This window comes from Danio rerio, chromosome 2, assembly GCF_052040795.2.
Source record: "Danio rerio strain M-AB ecotype USA chromosome 2, GRCz13ab, whole genome shotgun sequence".
Lineage (NCBI taxonomy): Eukaryota > Metazoa > Chordata > Actinopteri > Cypriniformes > Danionidae > Danio > Danio rerio.
In genome coordinates this window covers 27,133,304-27,149,557 of record NC_141022.1, presented here as the reverse complement: position 1 = coordinate 27,149,557, position 16,254 = coordinate 27,133,304, and the positions used below count along the sequence as shown (strand labels likewise).

General features: G+C 35.9%; 1 protein-coding gene across 1 annotated transcript in view; it reads right to left on the bottom strand.

The window, feature by feature from the left end:
* The window catches only part of csrnp1a (cysteine-serine-rich nuclear protein 1a), an 811,199-nt gene that overhangs the window by 315,203 nt on the left and 479,742 nt on the right, over window positions 1-16,254 (bottom strand). The window lies entirely within an intron of this gene.

The window sequence follows — 16,254 nt, the reverse complement described above, 5'->3', positions numbered from 1 at the left end:
TAATAAACCTCCAGCTTTTGGATTCAATCCGCCTCCATGTCTTCACCTACGGCTCCCTCACACTTAGTACTGAATCAGATCTGCCTTTTCCTGTAGAGGGACAAAGAACAAATCAATGGTGTTAGGATTCACAACAAATCTGTCACAAAAAATCTACGTTATCAGAAATCTCAGCAGATTTATTCATGGAAAGAGTAACCACGCACACAGTGAAAACAGTGCACAGTCATCAGTACCAGCGACAAGTGGTAAAAACAAATTTAGGTGACTTGTTAAAAAAATCACTCCGTACACTACCTTCTGCCAAATCCTTGCCTAGAGTGAATGTTACATCAACAATATGAAGAGAAGAATGAACACCAACGATCACGTCACCACTCACTAATTCAGACTGTAGATTGATTTTAAGCAACAGAACATTAGCAACTCCCATCTCAAGTGCACTCACTAAAACTGCACTACCAATGCCACATTGTCTGGTCACTGAACTGGCTCGAGGGCCTATACCATCAGGATAACAGAGCACTAATTGATTTGGACTATTTTGACCAATACTTTGGCCACAGATGTTCGGGTACCAGTCACCCAACTTGGTAAATGATTTAATCAGCTAACCATGGGGCCTTACAGGATTTTCAGCGGGAACCACCTCACGAGACTTTAGAATGACTCCCTGGTCTTACGTTAGTCATATGGGACATCCTGCTAAGAGACAAAGAGATTTTTGGAAATTAATGGATACGAATGAAAGACAATCTCTCGTGTATCGATGATAGGGAAAGAATTGCCAAGAGCTGAAACCTATGACGATTTTACAGACGATATTTAGCTCGTTTTGCATTAATGTAGAACTATTACATGTTTTAATTACATTATTAAATAAAATGAATAGTATTTTTATTTTTAATCATCATCATTAATAATAAATGAACTACAAATAATTTGACAGCTTCAGCTGTTCACATCAACATCACTTGACCGACACTTTCCGCTCTCTTGCGCTCTGTTTCTCTCTCACCTCTCATAGCAAATAAGTTTGCAACTTTTGTTGCATTAAAATAATAGGCTAAATAACAAAACTGTTAAAATTTTTAAATAAAATTGAATTAACAAACAAGTTAAATAAAACGATAAAAAAACAACTGAAAATGAAAATGAAAGAACTAAGAGCTAAAACCAGCTTAAATGTTCTGCAATAAAATGTGTTGCGGTAATTTAATAAACAATCGTTTGTAATTTAGGGCTCCTTTGTAACAGTACTACCGGAAGATTCTCTTTTTACAAAAAAAGTTATTTATCTTTTATATCCGGTATTAATAGCCTATTTAAGTTTTAAGGTGGCCTATAACCTATTTTCAGTGCATGCATTGACTGCTCCTTCAAATATACGAAATACACACGAGATATTGTTTTGTGTTTAATTCGATGGTATGATAAACATGGACATGCGCATTCTTCAGAAAATAACCTATTTATTTAATTTAAAAATATGTTAGAGCTATACTTATTTATAGGCTAATAAAATAGGCTATATTTTATTTATTTATTTAAACTAGCCTATATTATAGTCAATTACAATCTATATTTTACCATTTGTTTTGCCTTTAACGAATTATTGAACAGATTATTAATAACTTATCAAAGAATATTTTACTGAGCTCAGTGAAAAGTTTTGTATAGATCAAATCGGCTATTTAATACAAAAGGCTATTGCCAAAATGAAACTCTTATAAGAAAAACAATAAACACATATGCCAAGAGCAACATTGTGTTAGATGTCAGCAAATACAAATGTGACACTGTTGATGATCACTATAGTGATGATTAGACCTGAAGCTACGCTTCGCTTTACTGAAAAAAAACATGGAAAACTTCACCGCGGTCACGTGCAGGTGGCGAGTCCTCCATCCACCTCCAGTCTGAAAGGAGCCTAATGCATCCTTGTTTCTTCCGTGCCGTGCGTAGATAAATATAATTTCATTTGCTTTCATCCATGTATATTATATCCATTTTGCTGCAGTTTTGCAGGCCGCGGATAATGGAAAGAACCTGAAGTCACAATCAAATCCTGTCCTGCGCTGCACTGTTGCATTGAGTCTTGTTTGAAATCATTTTGGTCTCAGCACCTATTCAGTTGTAAGAGCGATGTACATGAAAAACTAGAAGTACAAACAGTATTCGTCTTGTAACATTTGAAGTAAGATAGTTACAAGCTTACAAGAGATTTTACCACGTGAAATCAACATTCATTCATTCATTCATTTTCTTTTCGGCTTAGTTCCTTTATTAATCTGGGGTCGCCACAGCGGAATGAACCAACAACTTATCCAGCACGTTTTTACACAGCGGATGCCCTTCCAGCCGCAACCCATCACTGGGAAACATCCACAAACACTCATACACTACGAACAATTCTGCCTACCCAATTAATCAACAATTAAGCAACAGCACTACCTACTGCGCCACTGCTTCGCCTGAAATCAACATGCAGTCTGTTAATGATTGACCCTTACTTCGATGGTACAGGGCATGGCCCCGCCCTTCATGGCAACTGTTTATTGGAAGATGGACCAAACCAGGTCACTTAAAAGCACCCTGCAACAAGAAAACATTACTTTTTGCATTAGCTGGCTCACGCTCGCTGTTGCTCTTTGCTTCCTCTCGCCTGTCCAGACACTGCGCCGCCATGCGATTGGGTCATCACAAACTTTCAATGCAAACCTCTTAAGTTTCCGGAATGCCGAAACCACACGAACTTCTGCAAATCGACTCTCAGCAGTCCGTCAACTAGATAACCTAAGACGACAGCCACTCACAAGCAAAGGAATCCCAAAGACGTCACCGAAGCGAGTCGCCGCGCAATCAGGAGCACTGTGCTTCCCTGAGGCCAGCCTGGCAAGGGAAACTCGACTTCCGCAAATGCACAAGTAACAAACAAACGCTGTCTCTTGCTGATCTGGTGCAGATTGATCTTAAGCAGTTAAAGATAAGCCAAAACCCTGCTCTTGTGGTTTCTCAGGTCTGATTTTTAAGATCTAGTAAGAAGTACTAGAATTCATTTGTGGCAGCTGTCAACTTATTTTGCATCCTCTGAACTGCCTTTGTGTGTATGTGTGAATGTGTGCGTTTGTTTGTTGTTTGCTTATTACGTAGTTAGTTTCATGTATCAAAGTGTAGCTCATAAATCTTTGTTCTCATTTTGTAAGAACTGTGTTCGTGTTTATGCACTTCTAAGTCATATCCTCGAGCTGTAGATTTTGTTTCCTTGCTAAAAGTTAACCCAATACTGTGTTATGTTATTATTGTTGAAAAGGGAAATAATATAAACGAGATTGGTAAGATACAATGTCTTCTATTTGCTGGACAAATGGTAGATAAAGTGTGAATCTTTTGATCTGATTGAATCCGATTCATTGAAATGAGCTAAGAAATCCCTGATCGATCTTTTAATGTAGGTTGATCCCCTACAATAGTGAAAACGTTGTTGATAGTGATGTTAGGGGCTCGAGACAACTTTAAATGCTAAAATCATGAACACCATACACAGACTCAATTACTAGATCAGCAGCAAGTGGCTCTGAAGCGTAATAACTACAAAAACAAGAAAGGCAAAAAAGTTGCAGGTCCACAACCTACCCAACAACTAGTATAAATAGGGCAAATACTTGCTTAGGATGCAAGAAGTCACTCACACAAAAGCAAATCCAGATAAATCACGAAATAAACGGTGTGGCCACTTCTTTCCACACTAAACAGCTGAAAAACATAATCAAACAATTTAGGAATAGTCCTCAATTATGTTACAGCCACAGTCATAACACAAATAAGGGTAAACCAAAAGGGATCAGTCTAGGGTTATTTATTAAAATAAGAAATTTATAACAAAGTATGGAAGGAATCAAAATAAAACTAAGGCTGATCACAAATAAAAGAACAACTCAAAGAAAGTAATCAAAAACTGTTGAGGGCAACAAAATAGCAAAAATAAATAATCAAATACATGGACATGTAACAATGACCAATATGATCAGTCTGGATTGGTCAAGAGACCCGAAAGTCAGCAGACTTTACTAAGTTACCATATGCAAAAAACAATAAATTACATGGGCTACCATCTCTCTCATGACTTCGATCTTACTACTTTGAAAAATAGAGAATTGTCTACCTTTGACTCCTCTGGGCAAACAAAGTGCCACTTCAAGCCATTGAACAAGAAGTGCAGTCAGGCTGGATACAGAAATCCAACTTGACTTCAGAGATTCCCCAGCAGCTGTGGACGCACTTCCCCAAATGCTGCACAGACGTGAGCTACCTTTGAGGTCAGGTCAGAAAAAGAAGAATCAGACATGTCTTTTTTTTTAATCATAGTGACATTGCCACATCGCCCTGTACTGTGGCCACAGTATTAGAAAAAATTAGTTTTTACAGCTTGCAGCTCACATGTAATTGTTGACAGATCGTCAGCCAGTACAGTTTGCAACTCAGGGCACAGAATCCCTGCAATATCATTGCATAGAGAAGATAAAAGTTCAGCTTTAAGAGCTGTGTTGTCGACTGGGAGCTCCATATGCACCTCTGAGCTATCAGGGCTGAGGCAAAGCGAGCCCATCAGAAAGTACAGGCTGCTGATGAGACTATGATGGATTAGCAGCTTTACTGGGTTTGTTCTTAATAATTCAACATAAAAACAAGTTAGTTTTTATGGACATTAAGTAAACAACGCTTGTAGGCTTGTTGGAGGGAACAAAAAAGGCTAAAGACTGAAATATTGATATGCACGCTGCAGGAGAAACTGAAAACGCGACTTACATCTTAGCTCCTCAAACCAGAAGTCTTAAAACAGTTAGGAGTTTCAGTATCAGGAGACAGATTAGCTCATCCCCTTTAAAAGAACAGCCAATAGTGTTTTGTTTTCTCATAGCTCTGCCAGTGAGAGTGGTTGAGCTCAAGCGCATCAAATGAAAAACAAATGTGAAGCGTCTTAAAGGGGGCGGGGTATGTCAGATTCTAGGAAGCATTGATTGGTCAGGATTAGAAGAGAAACTGCAGTATGAGCTGACGTGAAACAAATCGTTGATCCATTGTGTCAAGTGAAAAGCTTTAGATGTTTATATCAGTTTTATATTTTCTCAAGGCAAATTGTCATTGTTTTGGAGCACACAAGATAAAATATATACTTAAAACTAACAGACTGAAACTAACATCTAAAAATGTTTTATTTTAATTTCATGGAACCTTTAAGTTCGTAATTCCATGATTCGACCACTCCAAGAGATTAGAAACCAAAACAGTCTTATAATTACTATAAGTAAACACATTTAGAATAAAGATATGTGAGGAAAAATCTTTACGGACTTATAATTCTAGCCGTATTCGGTGTACCCAATAATACATCAGCCGTTTTGATTCAAGAGGATGGGCATGCTGATATCTCGAGGGAGTATTTGAGATCTTTATGACTACTGGAGACTCTTTCAGACAGAGTTGAGGAGGCAGTATGAGATGCTGGACACCTGAGAGAGAATACAAGTGTACATCTTACCAAACCAACCGGAGATAGGCTCTTTTGAGGAAGAGAGGACAATGATCTCTGTAGGACACCTCACTCTTTATCTTTTCATGGAGGGTCGATGTAGGACAAAGTTTTTCAGCATTTCATCTTCTTCAGCGTTCCTATAGTGCAGAGGTAAAGACTCCAGATTCCTCCAGAGTGGAAACTGAAAAATAAAATATACTGTATTACTGCTTTTCTTGTACTATTGTGCTATTTTGCATTCTGGGTCTCTTGCAGCTAAAAGAATGTATACAATTGTTAATGTTGCTAATCTATGTACATAACTGGAAAAAAGTTTAGAGTCTTTAATGTTATTGGTAGATGTCTCTTCTGCCCACATCATTACAGTAAAACAGAAAAGAAATAATAAGTTAATAACTGCTTTCTGCTTCAAAGCTGTACTTCTAACATCATGGCATAAGTCCTGTTCAATGTCACATGATCCTCCAGAAATCACTCTTAATAACCTGAACATAGTTTTGTTAATTATTACCATATATTAATTAATTTAATCCTTTTTAATTAATTGTATTATTTTTATTTTCATGTTTCTTTTATTCTTGTTCATGTAAAGAACTTTGAATTACCATTGTGTATGAAATGTGCTGTATAAATAAACTTGCCTTGTCTACCCGTTTAAGCCAAAAGAGATGTTTTTTCGGGATGCTATTAAAATGTTTTTAAAATCAATAAAATTCCTAAAACTCATTGGCCAAATTATATACTGTATTTGCTTTTATTTTATAACAATTGCATGATTTTTTTCTATTAATACGCTGTTGTCGTTGACACACACAAGGCACTTTATTTTTTATTTATTTTGGTATTGTTTATGAATGCCTCTTCAAAGTTTTTTTTAAACTAAAATAAATTTAACAAAATGTCATTTTAAACCATTATGTTATTTGTGCAGACCATTTCAGACAAAACTGGCTAATTAGATGGCAACACTAAGCTACACTGTAAGCTGTTTGCCTCTCTTGCCACTGTTACCACATCACAATACAGAACATTACCCTTTATAGATATTGTCTTTAAAAGGTAAAGTGTAAAGAAAATACTGCACAACCAGATAATTATTAACTCTTAAGATTACATTTAGCTCTGCGGAGTGGAAAAAAATCCTCAGATCTCATTAGTAACTCATTGAAAGGTAGATTTTTACCAAAAGGTGAGCTGTCTGCATTGATTTTATTAATGACACTGACACAAACCAACAGGTACACCAAACTTCTAAATGTTACTATACAACAGACTATTAATCAGCAAAGCTGTTTTTATAAATGACAAACAAAAATTATATTTCTTTGTCGTCGTATCCACTTTTTTACTGATTTGTTAAAGGGGTGGTCCAGAATGTAATTTTAAGGCTTGGTTGTGTTTATAAGATGCAAAGCAATGTGTGCTCATGTTTCACTTGAAGGAAATCAAGTTATTTTTTTATAAATCTCACTTTGATTATACACAGCTACTCAGCTAACATAAAAACGACTGATATATTTCCTAGTTCCTCTGAAAGGCCCGCCCTCAAGTGACTCTGATTGGTCATCGTCATAATGTGCTGCGATTTGCGGATCGGCTCCACATCACGCCCGTACAAGCACACGCTTTTCTGCTGTGTAAACCTCAATCAACCTCCTCCCTGCTCACTAAAATAAAACCTGACAAGTCTCTGTAACAAGTGAAAATGGGGTGCGGCTCCTTTAAGAGCGTTTGGCATTGTGTGTGCGTGAATGTGTGAACTTTCTGCAACAAGCGCATGTGCACTGGAGTTTTTTTTCTTTTTCTCTGATGCTCGGATTAAGTTATTTTCTGTAATATATCGTGAAAGAAGAATAAAGCACAAGATGTGGGATGCAACCTGTGTGAGCCTTGATTTATTTCTTAGCTGCTACCACGAGTTATTTGAGCTACCCTGTCTTTTTTTAACTCAACATGTTACACAACGTCTTTCACATGTATCCAGAATATGTAGGTGTAAGTCACATGAATCATCCACATATCTTTTGCGACTACATTATCTGAGATGTGAAAAGCTGCCTAAAGACAATCAATGCAGTCGCACACATACATAGACACGAACGTGCTGGTGAAGTGTGTGTGTGTTTACAGCAGTTTGGCTGATAAATATGAAATTGTAGCTAAATTGTCTGCGGTGCAAAGCAGCATTTCCCATTGTTTACATCGTTGCTACAGCTTACCGTTAATGCTAGACACTGTACATGTCATGATCAATTTTAACAAATGAAAACACTTATAGGTTGAAGTTCACAGCTTCTGCTTTGAGGAGATTTTAACCGAATCCAGCACTTAACTAGGAGAGATTCTGGAGCTGTTTTGTCAAATCATGCTTGCTATGTATTTTATAATTCTCTGGAACATAATTAATATTGAACTGTAAGCACTTCTGTCTTTGTGTCATGTCCTTTGGAAACCCAAATACAGAAACAGACGAAGCTCTGTGGAAACAGCACTGTTTGGATGCATTTTTATCTATATATATGAGCTATATCACACGAGTAGCAGGAGCAGATATTCCTACTGGCCTTTATGCGTTTGTCCCAAGTGCTGTCGACTACACACATGCCAGTCAATGACAATGAGTAGGCAAAAGAAAAAGAAAAACACACTCAAACATCTGTCGCAAAATAAAATGTTACATTATTAAAATAAAAGAATGATACAGCGGTAGAGCGACCATCACACACTTCTCAGAGCTCCCCAGAACTGAACTGAACTCCCATAATTGCGTGCTTACATCTTAAAGGTAAAACTACCACAAAAGAAGTCCTCTTATAGGGGACATTTATACACAAGGCATATCAAACATTAAATGACTGTTACAATATCACAATAATTAACCTTGAAAAAAGCAACGCAATCACTACCAGACTGCTGTTGTGTTTGCGATAAGGAAGAACGAGGCTGAATCAGCCTAATTCACAACTTCTTATTGATTCTATCCAGTCCACCTTAAAAACTGCAACACTTCCGGTTTTCAGCTTTGCACTCAAGAAAACTCACAACAGTTTTAATCTAAGCAAAGGCTTATTATGTGGCCCTGGTGCCCTCTTGTGGATAGACAACCGTCTTTGTCTACTACACCAGGGGTTCCCAAACTTTTCAGGCCGCGACCCCCAAAATGTCAATGCCACCGACTCGCGACCCCCAATATCCTCTGAGATGGTTATAAATACAGAAACCTTGCATGGAATGGCGCACACACACCAATGGACCCAAGTCTATTCTTCTTTTAATTTTTTTAATGTATGAGAGCTGGAAATGGGCCACAAAGTTTAACCGGGTGTAATGAAATCTGCTTCATCTGACGCTATTGTTGTGTCTTTAATACAATGTTATTACCCCAGGGGGTTGCAATCCAATAGAAGTAGTAACTATAAGCTACTATAGTAACTATATATGGTATAAACGACAATTTTTTCTCTTCAGAAGGTTATGGATAAAATATGGTTATTCTTATGGTTTAAATAAAAATAAATAGATTTTTGGAAACCACCAGGCGACCCCCCTTCATTGTCCCGCGACCCCTCGGGGGGTCCCGACCCCCACTTTGAGAACCATTGTACTACACTATGGCAGGCTGATGGCTGCCAACGAGCTCTCTCAGAAATTGAGAATAATTTAAAATAGGCACTATTCTTACAAATAAACTGCATAGTTGCAATCTAAACAACTACATTCTTTACTAATAAAGCCTCAAAAGTACATTTTGTTGTGATGTTATATATATATATATATATATATATATATATATATATATATATATATATATATATAAAGAATTTTAAATAATGTATTTTAAAATGTTTGACAAATATGGTAGGGTTGTATACTAAACTGGCAGTATTACACTGTATTGTTTCAACGGGTAAGCCATTTAAGTTCTGAATGAGCCAAATAGGCTCAACGCATCTGTTTACTGTAGCACAAATCACTTTCTATATTCAATTATTTTTCCCATGTATTAAATAAATAAAATATGTACAGGCTATTTTACTAATTTTACTATCATAATAAGTCATAATTGGAAAAAATATGATACAACACAAGATGTCTGACTGATCTCACTCTGATATGCAGTTAAATAAGAACATTCACTGAGTGGTTCTGTCATTAGCTATGATTCCATCCACCTATTTATATGCACATTTTGCATATGCGCATAAAAAATGGTTGATAGAAACGCCAAGATGTGCATAAATTTTGAAAATGCGCATAAAAAACCTATGCGCATAACTGAGTAGGATAAACTTTTTATTCAATAAGAAAAGATGCGCAAAAACTACGATGGAAACACTTTTACCGCACAAACTCCAGCATAAGAGATCATGTGTTGATAAATAAAATGTGTGTGAATGGATAAACCTGCAGGCTGAGCACATTATAAAACATCTGAAATGTTGTTTTGGTCATTCTTAAACGCCTTACCGTTTCAGTATTAGTGTTATTATATTATTAATGACCTCCCGAATCAAGAGCGTCTGTGCTCTGCGCCTGACACCTTCAAACGCCACCGCGCGTTTACTACATGTCAGGATTGCCTTCTGAGGTACAGTAATTTATTAGATGAAGAAAAAAATTGATGCTGCTTCTCCTACTGAAGCAAATTTTGTTTTTACTGTTTATATTTGGTGCCAGTTAATCAAGAAGTGACGATTTTGTTCGCTTTGACTCATTAGATGGAAACGCAGCTTTATTCGCACGTTTTTCATGCAATAATCCAGTTTTGTGCATAAAGTTCATTCACATACTTTGGATGGAAACAAAGCTACTGTGTTTAATCCTGTGCAAGTCAACACCACAGTCTACCTGAGTATTGCTGCAGACCAAGTCTATCCCTTTATGACTACAGTGTACCCATCTTCTGATGGCTTTTTCCGGAAGAATAACGCACCAGCGTCATAAAGCGAGAATCATCTCAGACTGGTTTCTTGAACATGACAATGAGTTCACTGTACTCAAATGGCCTCTACAGTTACCAGACCTCAATCCAATAGTGCACCTTTGGGATGTGATGGAACAGGAGATTTGCATCATGGATGTGTAGCTGACAAATCTGTGGCAACTGCGTGATGCTATCAAGTCAATTTAGAGCAAAATCTCTGAAGAATATTTCCAGTACCTTGTTTAATCTATGCCACAAAGGATTAAGGCAGTCCGAAAGGCAAAAGGGGGTCCAATCAGGTACTAGTAAGGGTCCGTGTGCGTGTACCTAATAAAACAGCCAGTGAGTGTACTATACAACTGACTTTTACTTAACTTCAGTGATTTAATTCAGTGATGAGTAATGAGGACACAAAGCACTACAGTTGTATTTCTCTATTACTAAACACAGAGACTCATCAGCTCTATGAACTAAACTTAGCGTGTTTGTAAAATAAGACATGCAGAATGTACATAGCTGTGAATCTCAGGACCAGGAATGAAAAACACTGTCCTAAAGGTATTCACTCAGCTATCAGTAATCAAGTTCAACTCTGTAGATTACCTGACTCTTAGTGCTGCCCGTACGGCTGGATACTGCTCACAAATCATTCAATAAAGACAAAGGAAGTCCCAGCATTTCATCACATCCAGGACAACAGAGAGGCCTGAAAGATATATATTAGATTTATAAAAAGTTTTAATTAATTTAGCTTTGCCTAAATAAGACTAAAATAAGGAGACTCACCAGTCGCCATAAAGCAAACTTTCGTGATGGCCAATCGCTTGATCCTGTATCACTTGGTTTGGATAAATGGTTGTATAAATGGTAGGGTACTAAAAAAATGATGCATAAATACTGAGAACAGCACCACTGTTTATATCAAAATTTCAGCTCTAAACAAGTTAGAAAGCAACTAAGTAACTTACCAGTTCTCCACATAAAATTAAAAGCATGAGTGATTTACTGAATCACTGACACCTCTGGCTAAATGACAAGCAACACCACAAAAGAGAAAGAGCTTTAAAACTATTGGCTAATTTACGATTTGTTAGAACTAATGTTACTGATTGTGATGTGTTTGTGAATGAAACCAGAGTATGAAGGTGAAAACAGGTAACGCGCTAATAACAGCATTTAACATGAAGAAACAGGTAGCTGAGTTAATGTTTTTAATTTGACAAAGTCTGCCAAAATTACCTTTACTGTGTTCAGCGGTCAACATTAACTTACCTCCAAGCTACTATCTTCTGTACAATGTAATTAATATCTTAATCTGTGTCGCATAACGTCCAGTAACTAACGATACATAAACATAATGTGAAAAGCGCCAGAGAACAAGCGAAATTCACCACGTTTTCAAGCATCAAAATCTGTACAGTCGTTTCAGTAAATCTGTTAAAAGTGATTATTTTGCTGTTTGTCGTGTTAGGCGACACGTTAAACTGTAAATACAGAATCATGTCAAGATTTTTAAGCTAATGTTCAAGTTACCTCAAACTGCTTCAGGGAGTTTTGTGCAACAGAACATTTATTTTTAAAATTACTTACAAAAATACAAAACTGTTAACTAGTGACACTTTACGTTACACGGCCATAATTGAGAAATAAATGTCGATTTAGTAAGAGTTTACGTTATCTCTTGCTCCCATAAGTTCTTCCCTGTCCTCTTGTTTGGTTAAAAATGACGCCGCTGCGCATGCGCACTTGCGCAGATCTCCAACAGTCACGCCTGTTTCACACCGCAAGCGTCAGCGGCGCGTGAGCAGAGCGTGAGCAGCGCGTATGTCGAGCAGTAGCAGCACGCAGGCGTTTGCCTTTCACACCAGCTGCGTCTGCAGCGCGCAGTTCTTCGGCAGCTGCTGCAGAGATCAACCTATCTCTGTCTATTCTATCTAGTTACCCATGTCTCTCTATATACAAATACACCTTTTAAACTTTTCATCTGTCCAGCGGCAGAATAACAGCTCATTAATTCATGCTCGTGCAGATGATGAGACGGACAAAAGTTACCAATGCATGCCATTATTTTACTTATTTTCGTGTTGTCAGATTCACAGTGCAAACAGCTCCCGGTAGGAATAACTCGAGTGAACATAAAACAAAGCCGATTAAAACTTTCTTCCTCTGCTCAGCTGCACAGAACACAGCGAGCTCACATCATCCAGCATGCGTGTCGAACTACACTACCCACAATACACTTCGCCATGGACTACAAATCCCGTACATATTCTATTTCCCCTCTCCTACAACACTAGTGTGCAACTTAAGCAAAACTGATACTAAAATTGTTTTACATTTGGTTTTGAAGTTTGGGCCTAAATAAATGTTTGTTGCCGTTTTAAATCGTTTTAAGTTCATTTGAATGACTATATGTATACCATTTGACGTTATCAACGTATTTATTGGGTAAAATTGCTACTTTTTACTGTCATTCATTGTGTTTTGGTCATTATGAATGCACTGTCACTTTAATTGAGCGTGAGCAGCGCGTCAAAAATAGACCCAGCGCCGAAACTATCGCTGCACTGCTGCTTCGGCGACGCTCACGCCTCGCACTGACGCGCTGCTGCTGCGTGCGGTATGAAAGCTCTAATCTGTTAACATGGACGCCGAAAACACACGCGCTGCTCACGCTCTGCTCACGCGCCGCTGACGCTTGCGGTGTGAAACAGGCGTCAGCCTCGAATGCGTTTATTAATATTTTTAAAGAAAAAATATACATCACATCAAGATGACACAAAAAATCATTATTACATGTGGCTTTTGTTCATTTTTAAATGAAAATAAAGTTATTCATCGTTGTTGTTATTATTAATATAATGTATTAATTTTAACAAAATTAACATTTTGGATTAATAACGCATTATTAAAAGTTGAAGTATGATTATTAAATGCTGTACAAGTGTTGTTTATTATTAGTTAATGTTAATAAATATACTAAGGTTATATTATTATAGCTGTCTTCAAAAAATCAGATATAGTCATTGTCACTTTTCTGCCTTACAAAAGCAAAAGACCTTTACTCACTAGAGTGTTGAATTGAGAAAAATGACTTCAAAGATTTTTTTTGTTGCCCATACAAATTAGTAAAAGACAGGACATTGGAAAATGTTTAAGTAATGACATTTATCTACATGAAAAAAAACCCTTAAGCTCAAACTTGACCTTTAACCCCTATTTTGAAGTTACTGTCCTCTGCCTTTGTAAAAGGGACTTTGATTGTATCCATAAATGTATACATGTATATATCTATGGATTGTATCAAAGAGCATAGATCCTTGAAATTGTGTTGTTCCCACAATTTCTCACCACATAAATGCATCTTATGGAACAACTCTGATATTAGAATTAGAAATAAATGTATTTTTCTATCCACGTGATTTAACAAAAATATAATTGGTATTCTCTCAATTTTTGATAAGTCTGGCAACTTCTTGTCTTATGAACAATTTATGTCCAATGATAATTTTCCATTACCTTTTAAAGAATTTAATGCTGTGCAAAAAGCAATTTCTGTAGCCCTAATTCAACTTATAAAATCTCATTTAATGTTTAATGAAAATGTTATTAAAGAACCAGAGCTGATCTAAAATGGAGTTAGTATATTTGACAAAAAATGTAATAATAAATATATTCAACAAATTTTTTCAAATTAAAAAGTATAATGTTCCTAAGAGCAAATTTTACTGCATCCTTCATTGACCTAATAGACTGGAAAAAAGCCTGGCTATTACCTCATAAGTGCTGCATTCCCAATAAAACAAAAGAGGGTCATTTTAAAATTCTTTATAAAATATATCCAGTGAATAGTACTTTGGCAAAGTTTTTGGAAATTGATATAGTTCAAGCACAGTTTGTAAAAGTGAAGATGAAACGCTGATTGACATATTTTTTCATTGTGAAAACACAAAAAGCTTTTGTAAAAGCTTATATCTCCATATGGTTAAATACATTGCTTCTTCCAGACACTTACAACTTCAAGATAGTATTTGTTACTATAAAGGTAAAACTGATATATCAGAGAACTACATTATTAACTTTTTTATTTTGTATGCAAAATATTTTATTCACAAACAAAAATTCTCCAATTCGCAGACTTCTTTTTCACATTTTTTAATTGAAATGGATCTTTTTATTAAATCTCTTAGACTAATTATTAACAAGAAAAGTGATAGATTCTTGGATTATTAAGATAAATATTTTGGAAATATCACGGATACGTAAGTCCTTGCTTCCTCTTGCTGTATCTGTGTTTTGTATGTATCTTTGTTTAATTGTTTTATTTTTTTATTATTTTTTTCTCTCTTTGGTTTCTCTTTTAATAAATTTTTTATATGTTTATATTATTTATCCTGATCTGTTATTATCATTGTTTTGTGTAAAATTGGATTTTGTATGTTTGTTATTGAAGTCAATAAAAATTTAATTAATTAATTAATTAATAATAATAAATAAATAAATAAATCAAAGAGCATAGATCCACCAAGAGGTGACACTCTGTTGCTAGGTCGGCCATTTGGAAAATAAAATTCCAATAGAACAACAGCACGGATGACTTGTTAGACAGAGTGAATCAAAATATTGAGTTAAATATGAGTTAATATATGATATATTCATACACCCCCATTGAAAGCAACATTTGAAACAATATCTCAATAAAAAGAAAAACAATTTCCAAAATGCAGACAAGACTACGTTTAAACGGACTTTAATTGTAAGCAAAAAGTGAGCAGTCGTGCCAAGGCAAAAAGCAGTAACGTCCACATGACCAATATTACAGCCATATTTATTGCTATCATGTGCTTTGGCTGCATTTGCAAATAACTTCCAAAATATAATACATAATATATAATTAGTTAGTGTAGTTTGAAATTAATTGTTTACAGTATTGGAATTTTTGTGTTTGTACATTGTAATACTTGCACTGCATTGTTAAACTACATTTGCATTGATTTAGACTTAATTTTTAACTAAGTCATGACCTAGTTATCTGTATATCAGCGGTTACCAGGTTGTATATCAGCGGTTCCTAAACTTTTTCAGAGTTGGATACTTCTTCCTTTTGCATTCTCTCTTGTACTTCTACTGCAGTCACTTTTCCCATTAGGTGCAATATTTGCAATTTAGAATTTTTGAAAATCCATTGAATTATTTACCTTTATGGATTTTTTTAAATAAATAATTTCTCAAATAAAAATATTAATAAGAAAAATATGCAAGTCTAGTAAAATTTGGTTTTCCATGTAACAACTAAAACCGCCAGTAGGTGGCAGTAAGACACTGTCTTAAGACATTTGTTCAGTAACAAAGCAACGGTTGTGTTTATGAATAGGTCAATGAATCGACTCTCTCACGATTCAAAAACGATTTAGAAACGACTAGACCGATGATGTGAACGCCAGCAGGTTGAAATGATGATTATAATTGTGGATTAAACATCTCTGTCCACATTAATTGCAGTGGATTTTATTGGGTTACAAGAAAAGGTAGGAAATGGTTTTAACTGCAAACTGTTCTGATTCATGCTGAATGCTAACACTGTCAGGGCATTCAGTCAACTAACTTTGTGCTAATAGTCAATATACTGTAGTCCCCGACTGCACTGAGTGAAAAATACAAATTATGAGGCAAAGTGGATTCAGTGGACAAAATAATTTAAGGCCATACTGCAAAAATGAGTACACCCTAATGATGGTTTTAACAAAACGTTACTACAGATAAACCTCAACCACATTAGTGAGTTTAAAAAAAG